Genomic DNA, 13,081 nt, shown 5'->3' with positions numbered 1-13,081 from the left:
GTGGTTAATTTGCTGTGCAAAATACAGCAGGGAACATGTTTTAAAACAACAGGAACTTTCATCCACCAGTTGCCCACCAGAGCTGCTGTAGCACTGCCTGCCTTCAAGGATCACTCTGATCAGAGTGACCGCACCACAGCATCTTGCAGAAGCTTCTGATAGGGATGAGGGTATCAGGATCACCATTCCTTGACCACTGCATACCCGTCTTGCCCACCACTGCAGTAGGTTCAAGGTAGCAGAAGGCTACAAGATGAAGGCAGTTAGTAAGTGCTCACTTCAGTAATCACAGTAACTAGCTGCAGAGTGCTGCTCCTTCAGCTCGTTTTCCTCAGCCTGTTTCAGTACAGCTGGCAGCCAGCAAGAAGAGCTGTAGCACAGATGTCAACACAAGGGCCCATAAGCTACAACATCCTAACAACCACCTTGATAAGGGCACAGCTGCACCCCCAGCAAGCCTGCCGATGATACTAAGTTAGAGGAGGCAGTTGAAAAGGCAAATGGCAGAATCTCAACCCAGATGGACTGTGTGATGAACTCTGTGGGTCCAGGAGAAACCTCCCAGGGCTCAACAAGGAAAAGCATGGAGTTCTACACCTGGGGTGGAGTAATCCCATGACCAGCACAGATGGGAAGGTCAGCCCTGCCAAAGAGGACCCACACGTTACAATGGGTGTCAGGCTGGAAAAGTTGAGAAGGTGCACACCTTTTGCAAGTAAGGCAAACCATGTCCTAGGATACAATAAGAGGGCCACAGCTGGCCAGTCATGGGAAGATATCATTCCTCCCAAGTCAGTGCTGCTGAGGCTGAGCAATGAATTCCAGACCTGCAGTTCAAGAGGGATGTCAAGACAGGGTCCAGAGGCCTACAGTGACTCCTACAAGGAGAGCTGAGGCATGTGACCTTTTTCAATCTAGCAAGGAGGAGACTAAGGAGTAACCTAATTAGCTGCCAGCAAAAATTTGAAGGGGAGCTGCAAAGATGACAGAGACAAATAAATGCTTCTCATCAGTATTGGATGATATAACACGGAGCCACAGACAGCAGTTATGAGGTCAGAAAAAAAATAAATCTTTCTTACCAGAACAGTAGTGTGACCCACAGACAGGCTACCCAGAGTGGTTACAAATCTCCGTCTCTGGGGGTGTTCAAGACTTGGCAAAGCCATGGGTGATGCAATCCAGCCATGATGATAGTTCTGCTTTGAGCAGGAGGTTGGGATCAGATGACCTTCAGAGGTCCTGTACAACCAGCATTCTATCAAATACCACCATTTTTTCTTACAGTTTCTTGAAAAACAAAGATCATAGTTGCGAAACATTTGCAGTGATACTGAATGTTCTCCTAGATCCTCAGACCTACGCATTTATTGACTTGAATAATAGTGATGCAGTTGGGGGATGGGTGTTTTGTTTGCTTTTTTTAAGGTCCATGACCTTCCTTTCCCCTCTCCCTACAGACTAAAAACTCCAAACCAAACCAGATCTGAGAGGTAGTAAAAAAAGAGAAACCCCTTCTTGCTATAGGCCACATACAGATGCTTAGAAATAACCTATAAAATCCAAAGCCTCAAGAGTGACCTCATTTTGGCAGATCTATGAGGCTTTGTGAGCTATATATTAATCTGTGATGATTGGTTGCATTCCTGACAGAAAATAATCTCTCCAGTCTGAAATATCCTTGTATTATTTAAGCTGTTCATTGAAAAGCTACAAAATTGTACATAAGTTAAAATTTGATTTTTCAAAAGCAGATTTGAAGATTTTTATTTGCATGGAGAAGGTGAAAATAAGCCCTGGTAGAGATTTTAGGAGAACAAACCATTTCCTTGCTGCTGCATAACTAATGAAATGCCTGTGGAATACAATAACCAGATGTCCCTTAGTCTCTGCTTTTGAGAGGTGTCTTGTTTTTGTGCTGGACTTTTTGGTCCCAAACATGCATCCACCAACAGGTTAGTAGTTATAGAACTGACCTGTCTCCTGGCTGTTTTATTTTCCCAGTAAACCCGTAGTCTATTAAAAGGCCCAGGAAATAAGAGCAGATGTACAAAGCTTGTTCTGAGAAACATCTAGCTCTGTGCTAAAGTTAGGTGGTATGTGTAACTCCTTTAGCACAGGATCACAAGCCATATTCCAAGAGGCAAAAAGTTAATGGCACAACCAGCAGCTCACTTCATCAGCTACTTCTGTTACCAGCATACCTACAGTTGGTCTCCTCAAAGACAGAATCCCACCTCCCTTCTTTGGGAGCTATGGATGGAAATGAGAAAGACAATATCTAAACATACAATTTCCTTAAATGCTGTTAAGAACAATCCTGGAGCAGATCAAACAATCAGCTGCCAGCCAGCTCTCCTCTCTGGTGGCTCCCATCAAGGCTGGACACTAGGATCTTGTGAAATGAGTGCAAGAATATCATCTCTGAGCCCATCAGCACCACTGTGCACTCAGTCATTTGAAACCTACTGGACTCACCACTGTTTTGAATCGATCTAGCTCCTTGCCTTACAGTAGGAGGGATGCAATACTCATTTGGGCACAGAGATTGTATGGGATATACTATAGCAAGCCTTTCCTTGAAGTTACTCACACTAATTAATGAGTCTATGGCACCAGAATATTACAAATTGTTCATCCTAATACCATCTAGACACAGCCTTCTTCGGGACTCACTGCCATCTGCTTGTTAGTTGTGCACTTGTTTGTGGCCAAAATTATAAAGCTGTTGCCTTCTGGAAGAGGGGATAACAGAATATGTCCAGGCTTTCCTCTCCAAGGTAAAACTATCTTATTAAGGGAGACAAATATTAGGGTAATCCTTCCCCCAATATGCACCCGCATTCCAAGAGCTTAGGCAGTGACTCAGCAAGTCTAGGGTTTACAGCTGGTTTCTAGGTTTACAGAGGCTCCTCATGCTCCTCTGCACCTGGCAGCAGCCTCCTTTGCTGAAATCAAATCTAGAAGCAAGGAATAAACTCTCACAAACACACGCTGCAAGATGTACACCGCCTGCTTTAGTGGATTTTGCTCATTATCCAAGAAAATAAATGTTCAGCACGTACAGATGTAACAGATATTGTTGTCTCACATAACTGCCACCAAATGTTTGTAAGCAGAAGTTTCCAGAAGGCTGGCAAGGGACTGGCAGCCTGTTATAGAAAGAACATCCTGTGCATGCACGGATACTGACATGGCAAAGCAAAAAAAGCAAAGACAAGGCATGTGGGTAAGAGTTTCACCTAGGTAATGGGCTGCCCTGGACATGTTCTCCCAGTACCCAGAAAGCCACCAGCAACTGCCCATCCTCCATAACAGAGACATACTCTGGAGGAAAGACCCAGGCTGACCTTGTACAGTCCTTGAGTGCATGCTCACAGCCACTTCTCAGACAATAATTTTCCTAAGGGATCTGTTGATGATAATTAATCCATTGACCCTTCAAAGATTTTCCTAGGGGAATTATACAGTTCTGTAGCACTTGTAACAGATTTTTTCCACTTAAAGGAGAAAGTTGTGAGTGGTGTCCTGGACAAATGAAGGGCTAAGTCCATTCCTCAAAGGAAAAAGTCTAGGCAGCAGCAGGAATCAACAAAATTTCTATTCCACTTCACAGCAATAAAATCCTCATTATCCACAAACCATTAGCAGCCTTTACTAAGTGAAAAAAAAAAATCCACCAAAATAAAACAAAAAACCACAAACAAAACCAAACAAGAAAAAACCCCCTAAATATCAGCTAAATACAGACATCTTCTTCTATATCCTGGCAGCAAAATTTATTTTCTAATGACAGAACTGCAAGCTTGCTGCAATTAAGACAGACTTTTCTTACAGAAACGGAGTCAATCCAGAGCCATTCCCCCACATGCTATAAAGGAATTACTCTTCAGATACTCTTCTCCAGCAAGAACAGACAAGAGCTTATAAATTTGTACTGTTTTACTAGAAGTCATAACAAAACACACCCAGAAGTAAGTAATCAACATCCATATCGGATTTGTTTTGGCAGCAGCTCTTAGCATGAGCATTTACCATTTCATAATAAACTCCCACCTATTGAGACCACTGTATACAATAAAAACTGGGTTGGCTGAACAACCACCAAAGTTGCAAGACTAGTGCTGCCTTCAGCAGCCATCCCTGAACAATTGCAATGCAAAACAGGTACAGGAGATATCACCCTGCCCTCCAGTCACCCGGGCTCAAATGCTAGCTACTATTTTTAACAGATTGTAAACCACAAATGGGATAATCTCTTGAAATAGCTTTCACTAGTGGCCAGAAGGGACTGGGAGGGGAAATGGAAAGAGGGAACAAAGGAAGGCAATCTTGCCTTTACATTGTGTTCTTCTCCAGATGTTGTAGATTCCCTTTTTGGCAATAGCTATGCAAAGTGCTACAGCTATTCAAAAGAACCCAAAGTCTCAATCTCTTGGGTTTTTCCACATTGAAGAGGACACAAAATTATGTCAGTCAAATCCTCAGACAACAGCAGAGGAAAAGGGAATTAATCTATTTTCACAACCCAGCACCCTTTAAGAATTGCTTACATCTTCCCATCAGTTCCAGCATCTGTGGCTAAACACAATAGCCAGATCACCTGTATCACTTCTTGCTGACTATATCAGCTGACATCTAACAAAAAGAACCCCAAGCTTTCCTGCCCAAGCCCTGTCCTTGTTAATCCAGAGGGCATTTCTACACCAACTTACCCCAGTGTTTCAGTATTTCAGTCCTACTTGCACAACTCTCCTATTTTGCAAGAGAAAAAGAAAAAAAAAGAAAGAAAAAAAACCACATTCTTGCAGTGAAAATAATTAGGTCATTGCATTCTTGACAATTAATGGAGAGGAGGCTGAGCAGCTATAGCTGGTTTTGTATTGCTGCCATCCAGAATAGCTAACAACCGATGGATACTTTGTGTGGTTGGAGAAAGCAGAAGAAAGAGACACCAAAAAATGCAAGTCATTTTTTTCATCTTTTCTTGATACAATTTTCAAAATACTTAGATGAAAACAGTATTTTCTTCTACTTCTGGAAAGAAAAGCAGAAGAGGGAAGAACCTCTTTATAGTGCAGAGCTAACAAATTTAAATAATGGAGCCTTCCAAGGCACATCTTCTACTAATGATGAGAAGACCAATTATAGTTTTTGCATCAATAGCTTATACAAACTAATCCTCCATCAACAGAATAATGCTCACATAAAATAAAATTGTAGGATGTATAAATACCAACCCAAAATAACTAGGCCCATTAATTGGGGCATAGAATCATGGATAGACACACAGGAGGTCTCGCTTTTAGAGGGAGCACATATACGCACAAAATTTATTGACACAGGTATTTCCACAACCGTAGTTCCTACTATCCAAAAGCACCAAGAATACAATATTTGCAAATGGTTTTGCTACAGATGCCACTTAAGCTGCAGGAAATATAAATAAGAGCACTACATATTAATCAGGTAAGGATTTTTTTCAGTCCATATGTGAAGTAGCAGCTGTTAAGTCTTCCCAAACATGGGGCAGACTTCCAGCTGCTCAGGGTTAAGAGGATAGAAATGTGCTAGTCACACTGACCTACTATCCTGCATTAGCAGGGCTGATGGGAAGACAAACGCATTCAGGAGCTTTCCTTCACAGATCAGATCTCGGGTGTAACTTTCCAAATCCAACCAGGCAACATCTGCTACCTTCTCAGCACTTTAAGGACAGCTAGTTGGAGACACTGGAGTATCACACTGCTCAACCAGATGACAGAGCAGGAACATAAATGTAAAATTAAGGTCTTAAAAGTTTAAATAATTAAGTAATACCACTAATAAGTCAGCCAGGCAAAAGACTAGGTAAGTTTCCCTGAGCTCCCTGCTTCCGAGTCTTCCTCATGACTTTGACCTGAAGAAAAGTGCAACAGAACAATAATGAAAAACTTAAAATACAGTTTTCAGGCTTCAAGCATTCAGGTGGAGCAAACTGAACACTAAGCACAAGCTCCATCTGGAAGCAGCAAGGCACTAAGCCATACGTACCTGAACACAGAGCAGTGACTCCTACACACCACTCCCAGGGTTTCAATCTCAACTGTGCAAACATGACAAGAGAGCACAAGAAGCACTCCATCAAATTTTGAGTGTGACAAAATATTTTTCTTTACTTAAGCCAAAGTGCATCCTGCTTTAGAAGCAGTTACAAAACTCAGTGGATTCCCTTGTGGAAGCCCAGGAAGTGACTCCTCACCCTCAATAATAAAATCACTGATGTCAGATTCCCTTGCTTGGCTGATTTCCTCTTCAGAAGGGTGCCTGGCCCCACAGCCAGCCATGCACCCTGTGGAAAGGAAGACAAATATACTGAAAACACCCCTTGGGATCACAGCAGTGGGAACTCCACATTTCACAAGAGGACTGACGTCACATTGACATGGCTTCCCCCAAGACTTAATGATGTGTTTCGTAACCAAAAATGAAAGAGTTGCTGGGAAGAAGGGGTTCAGGTCTAGAGCAGGTCTACAGGCAGCAGAAAGGGTAAAAGGACACAAAAATTCTTAGGCCATCAGGTACAACCCGCAGCCTCCAACACTTCATCCTTTCAGGCACCACTTCTTGCGCAGCTCACCTACATTCCATATCCTTACCATTTTGTTACAGTGCTGGGCTCCCCAGTTGCTCATGTGGCAAATTCTATGTCTCCTTTCCCTTCAGAGCACACCTGCCATGTCTTCCCAGGCAAGTTTTGTGCTACCTGCCTCCCTCCCTCCTGTGCATGGCCTGCCCCAGAACTAACTGAGGCCGTCACATCAGCCCCCACCCCATGGACAAGTTTCTTGACCACCAACAGGTAAGTCCCAGTACTGGAAAGGACCTGCTCTCCTGTCTCTGTGTGGCCTTTCCACCCCACCAGCCTAATTAATCCAAAACCAAATCAGTCATTTCTGTATGGTCGATTTATGCACCTGGGGAGCAAGCTGGTTCTCATACCATTCACCCCACCTGCCTAAACCAGAAATCATTACCTCCTCTGTCCTCACACTCTGGTGAGGCTCCCAAGGCTCCTGCAAGTCAGCATCTTCAATTAAAAGGACAAACCATCAGTATAGGCAGACCACAAATAACCTAATACTACCAGCCTAGACTGATTATTGAAAATGGCCAGAGAAGCAATATCCATACAAAATACCTTCTGCTGGCTCCACCACCACAAACATGGGTAGAAATACTCTTAGAAGCCTATGACAGCTACTGACCCCACGTTGACAGTTGTTCTTGTTTACTAAGAGGGACACTTCTGCACACACAGTTTTCTACTGCTTTCTCCATATGCAAGATGAACACACTGTAAGAGTCCAGAAGTAACAGTCTCTTAGCAGCAGTGCTGCGCAGATGATCCTTACTTACCAGTGAAAACACACCACTGAACTATAGCTATGGGAAGCAGTCAAGTGTTCTGGGTGTTTGGGTTTTTTCTTAAATAGTTGGAAGGATTGTAGAAGGCTTGTCAAAGTCAATTTTCAAGTTTTCATATCCTTGCTTTGAAAACATGAATCCACTAGATAGTTTTTTGGCTTCTAAACAGTTAACCAAAAATGCTCCTTCAGCCAGGCAAGGTCAGTTGGATGTTTTACTGTAATGGTGCCAACAATTTTGCTTTTTACTAGCTCCATGGCACGTTGCCAAACAGGAACGCAAGTCTGTCACAGTTTTGCTGACATTTAATTTTTGCTTCTCAAGTTCCCTTTCCCCCCACCTTTTTTTGCCAAGATAAGCTTACCAGATAATACAAATCAGTCTTAACTCTTTGTTGGCTTAAACATGAACACAAAGACTTCAGCTCATAAAAGCAGGATTGAAAAGGAGATTCCTTATGACATAGCTACCTCTGATATAACAAAGGATAATACATCTAGTTCCTAGGAACCAGAGGGGAATACCTAGATATCCACCACTGCTGGATCTGGACCCAGGAGCTGTCACCCACACTCAGTGCTGCCCTCCTGTCCACCACAGAGCCAGCTGGTGCTATGATCTGATTAGCTCTCACTCACTGAGCCAATCTGGATGGGAAATTTGGATGCTGCAGGAAGCAACACTGGCAAGACCATAGTTTCCAGTTCAGAATTAATTTTTCAGGGTGATTGGGAATTTTGAACCTCCAAGTTATGTGATTTTTAAAAGCTTTTCTCTCCTAAGCCAAGAAAGTAACCATTTTTTACTTTCCACATTTACCACACTACTTTCAGGCATCTCAAGCTGCACACCTAGAAACTGAGATGCAACAGCCACCACTTTAGAAAGTTTTGTTCATTTATAGGCACTGTAATCCTGACTTCTGCAAAAAAAGTTATCAGTCTCATCTGCTGAGGAAAAGTATTCCAACTAGGTAACTGTGCTTTTATCTGCTTACACCCCTCCCACCTTCACCATGAAGTGGCTCAGTTCCTCCTCAGTTCCTGTTCTGCAAGATTACAGCAACTACTTTTCATCCTGATTCACTCTGGCTTTAAGATTAATTGAAACACTTGATGCAGGAGTCACCCAAGATCTTTTAAATGGCTCAACAACTCGAGATGTCTTAACTTCTTCTGCATTTCAGGAAGACATACACACCTCAGAAGGCATTTCAGGTGCACCACCTCTCACCATTGACTACAGTCAGTGATTAAGGGCCCTAAGTTTTGTGAAGACCTGCAGAATGGAGACCTAGGGTCTGATTATCTGAAAGCTTATCTCTAATAATTCTTTACCATCAGATGACTTCTTGAAACAATATAAAATATTACATGAGAGAAAGATTATTAGTGAGGTGAGAGGAAGGAGTTCTACCACATAAAAGTTGCAGTGAACAGGACAGGTTAGCTGTCCTGGCTGAACACCACCTGCTTGGCTGTCAGCTGCATTTCCTCCCAGGTATACCTGGACTTCAGCAGGAATATCCATTCCAGCCTGTTTTCCACGTGTTTTGAGACAAAAGGGTGCTGCTTAAGAAAGTATGCCAACAACATGAGAAGAATTAGTTGTAAAGCTGAACTAAGGAAGAGTGACCCAAGAGGAAGCAGAACATGCACACCCTTCAACATGCTGTGCTCTGAACACTTGCTACAAGGGTTAGTGAGAGACATATATACGTATGAACTAGTCTACATCTTTCCTTTATTTTCATCTGAAGCAAGTTCTCTGACACTCTTTTGTAAAAGCTAAATGAGGCACAGGGTGAGGGGAACATCACAAAGCAAAACAACGTCCCTCCCAAATAAGCTCAGTACTAAAGCTGAGCAAAGCATCCACATCTACTCCCAATCTGAGCCAGTACTGGGGACTAAAACATGACTTCACTCTCCAAAAAAAATGTTCAGTAATAGGAGCTAAAGCTTAATTAGAAGCAATGTTCCCAGGGCTCTTGTTCAGGCTGGGGTCACTGCAAATGCATGGATTGTTCTGTTTGTGGGAGTGGGTGGGAAGACATTTTTATCAGATTTTTTTCTGCCAGCAGAAGCAAAGCAGAAAGGCAAGTCCTTCTGTTCCATTTGTCCCTGGGTTCACAAGTGATGACATACGGGTAACAGTGTTTTAATGGCACCTCTCACCCTGTGACCCCAAAGTGCTTTCACTTCCCTTAATGAACTCTGCTTCACAGCAGCTTGACAGCTCCATTATACATGGGAACTAAGAGAGAGACAAAATAATTCATCTATGCCATGCAACAGCACAAAGTCAGCTCCTACCAGCCCAATGATTTATGTAATAGACCACACTTGGTTTTGCACAGCATCCTGCCCCAGAGCACACTGTCACTGGGGAGGTGACACACTTCTCTGACCCCATCACCTGCACAGACACTGCTGCAGACTCCATCTCATAGGCGCTTTCTATCCCCAGCCCTGCAAAATGCCAAGTCAACAGTGGCTCAAGGCACTCCTCACCTCAGAGCCTCGAGACCCACACTGTTGTTTACAACTTCACCCTTCTTACCCATTGCCTTTGGGCAAGAAAGTCTAATTCTCTGACAAGTGAACCTGAGAAGCAGATTACTAACAAACCAAAAAAAACCATCAGACATGGGAACATCAGCCTTCCCAACACTTAGAACCTGGATTACCTTCTGGATTATAGGACTTCCATATTGCTGCAACGTGGTTATTGCTTGTGTACATACACAATCCTCTGCTATATGACAAGGTTCTTCCAGGGAACATGTGCATTATGGACTAAGTTGAAGAACAACATGAAAAGACAATATGCCAGATGCAAAAAAAAAAAAAGGGAAAAAAAAAAAAGCTGAATAATACTGCCTTGGTGACAACAGACACCATGCTGATTCCCTGTGCCACCACTTCAGAGGACAAAGCACTCAAATCCTAACAGTAAGGGACCATTGTTCTGTTAAAGCAAAGTTTCACCCCAAGATAGGCCAAGCTGAAATTCTCTTGGCACACATTACGCAAACGAGATGCTACAGGACTCTTGCATGGGAGAATTATTTTGTTTTGAATTCTCTGTTTTCTGGCAACAGAGGATTGTGCAAGATGGGGATAAGGGTGAGGAGACAAAAGGGCTTAAGGTCCTAAAGCTTCTCCAGGGAATTACTTGACTTAGTGACTTGCATTTTGCTGAACCCAGATCAGTGCCCTCGTAACTTTTTAATGACTTTTCTCTTAAAAAAATTAAACATGTATTTCCAGAAGAGAATCATGCTGTTGCCAAGTGAAAACAAGCTTCTCAGTATTACTAAATACATCTTGCATCAATCAGCTCACCCTACCAACTGGCATCTTATGTACAAGTGACTCCGGACAACTCTTGCACTTCAATCAAACTACCTGTCATTAATTCTGCAGTTCTTTGTTCCCAGAAGACTTCAATTTATATGTCATATTTTTACTTCCCTTTAATGAGAACAAACAAGAATTTACACTTCCCTTTCTCTTACAAGCACAGTCATGCATTTTCCCCTTATTGTTTAATTAAAGCAGTTTCAACCACTAAGAACCTTGTGCCTATGTTTTCTGAGGCAGCCTAATGACTAAAATAACTGTAAAGGCAGAAGGTGGAAGAGAACCTTCAGAGGCTAGATGCTTCAATAAACTTGAACAGAAAAATATCAAGCTATTCCCATGCTTTCTCTGCAATTTTACAAGTCAAAGTATAAAATAAAGATGTGGGCTGGCACCTAGACAGAGGCTCAAGGCACTCCTCACCTCAGAGGATTCATGGAATGGTTTGGGTTGGAAGGGACCCTAAAGATCACCTAGTTCCAACCCCCCTGCATGGGCAGAGACACCTCCCACTAGACCAGGTTGCTCAAAGCCTCATATTAACATGTTAATATTCTGGTTCATTCCTCCAGTTTCGTATTTCCCTACCCACTCCTTCCCCTGCTTTAATACAGCAAATTTGTTCAAAGTTAAACAGAACTTTCCTAGTCTAAATTCAGACTAGAAAAACTCCTTAGGCAGATGCTCTACTGATGATTTGTACTAACCTTTCCAGTCTCCTGCTTTCTAGGTAGATTTGCTGTCCTCCGATGCCAATATTCATCTTGGCCCTCACATTTTCTATTTCAATATTTTATTAGACAAGGAGTCAATGGGAAAACAGAGACTATCTTCAAGCTCTGTCCGCTGAGCAGATAAAAAGAGGGAGCTCTGGTCCATGACCAGCTCCATGACACAAAATGGAAAAAAGTTGAATGAACAGCTAGAAGGGGAATCCCTGTTTTAAAAAGATAAAATTCTATCAAGGAGTGAAGAGAAAACTGAGTGTGTTGCAAATTAGGAGATCTTGGATAAACAGCATTTAAAACTAGCTAATGATAGAATGAACTAAGAGGAAAACTTGGTTCTCTCTAACAAGTAAATACTAGAGCAGTTACTCTACAAACCTAAGGACCTTTCGTGGTCTTGCAAAGCACCTTTGAACCAGCATGACTATTCAGTCATGACTATTGCAGTCAGTATTTCAGGGATAGCAAAGATGCAGCAATAAAAACCTCCACTTTCAGGACAAAATCTGCTGCCAACCTCAGGACAAAGTTTACTGCTCTCAGTGCCTGATGTTACAGATCTCAAATTCATCTGCATTTTTTGTACTGCAGAGTATGCATCTCTACCATTGACTTTTCCAAGTATAAATCTTGAAATCCTATGCACACTGTGCCTATTTAGAGTAAAAAAAGTATATGACCATATTTAAAAGAAGGGTTTGGGGATTTATTTATTTTTAATTGCCCATACTAATTAACAGAATATAAACAATTCCTTGCTCTTCTTTTGTCACTAACTTCCTTTCTTTCTGTAGGATGCTACTAGTTTATCTCTAACACACACCATAGACTCCATGAGCAATCTCAAAGCAGAGCTTACCTATTTGCTATGCTGCTTCCACAGCCTAGAGGATTAAGCCTAATTACCCCTACACCTCATCCCCACTGCCTGAGACAACAGCTCCAAGACAATGCCAATTTAAGGGATCAAAATGGTCCTATATTATCTTGTGTGTCACATCCCATGAACCCAATTCCTGCTTTATCAGCTTTCAAAGCCATGAAGTTTGCATCCATGCCTCCCTTTCCTGCTCCTTGTTCTGAGGATGTATTTATTCTCTCTTCTCTCTCCTTCTCTCACCCTGCAAGTTTACTTTCTGCCTTCTAGCACACACCTACACTACTTTTCTCATCCCTCAACCTCATCCCCTACCTATTTTTACAAACAAAATCCTTTTGTAATTTCCATGTGTTTCACACATGCGACCCCATCTCTCGCTCTCCCCTTGAACACAATCACATCCTGGCTACCCAGCCACAGATGCCACCCTGGACATCCTTCCAGCCAAGCACAGAAGCAGCAGCTCTAGGCAATTCTTCTTCTACTTCTGCTTCTCCTTGACTCAAGGAAAAAAAGAAATAGCACCCAGGAACCACCTGCCCCTTGGGGAAAATACAAAAGAGCCTGAAACCATCAAGCCCCATTACAGACAGAAAGCAGATGCACTGCCTAAGCCACCACATGCTCAACTCCCAGCTACTTTTTCCCTGAAGTAGGGAAGCTGCCTGGCACTTCACAAGCTTGCTTGCTTTCTATGCAGC

The 13,081-nt window shown here is 42.6% G+C and overlaps 1 protein-coding gene across 1 annotated transcript in view; it reads right to left on the bottom strand.

Moving 5' to 3' along the window:
* The window catches only part of SH3BP5 (SH3 domain binding protein 5), a 49,088-nt gene that overhangs the window by 22,584 nt on the left and 13,423 nt on the right, over positions 1–13,081 (bottom strand). The gene's annotated exons all lie outside the window — the stretch shown is intronic.

Source organism: Apus apus, chromosome 2 (assembly GCF_020740795.1).
Source record: "Apus apus isolate bApuApu2 chromosome 2, bApuApu2.pri.cur, whole genome shotgun sequence".
NCBI lineage: Eukaryota > Metazoa > Chordata > Aves > Apodiformes > Apodidae > Apus > Apus apus.
The sequence above is the reverse complement of the archived record's forward strand: the minus strand, read 5'-3'. Positions and strand labels throughout refer to the sequence as shown.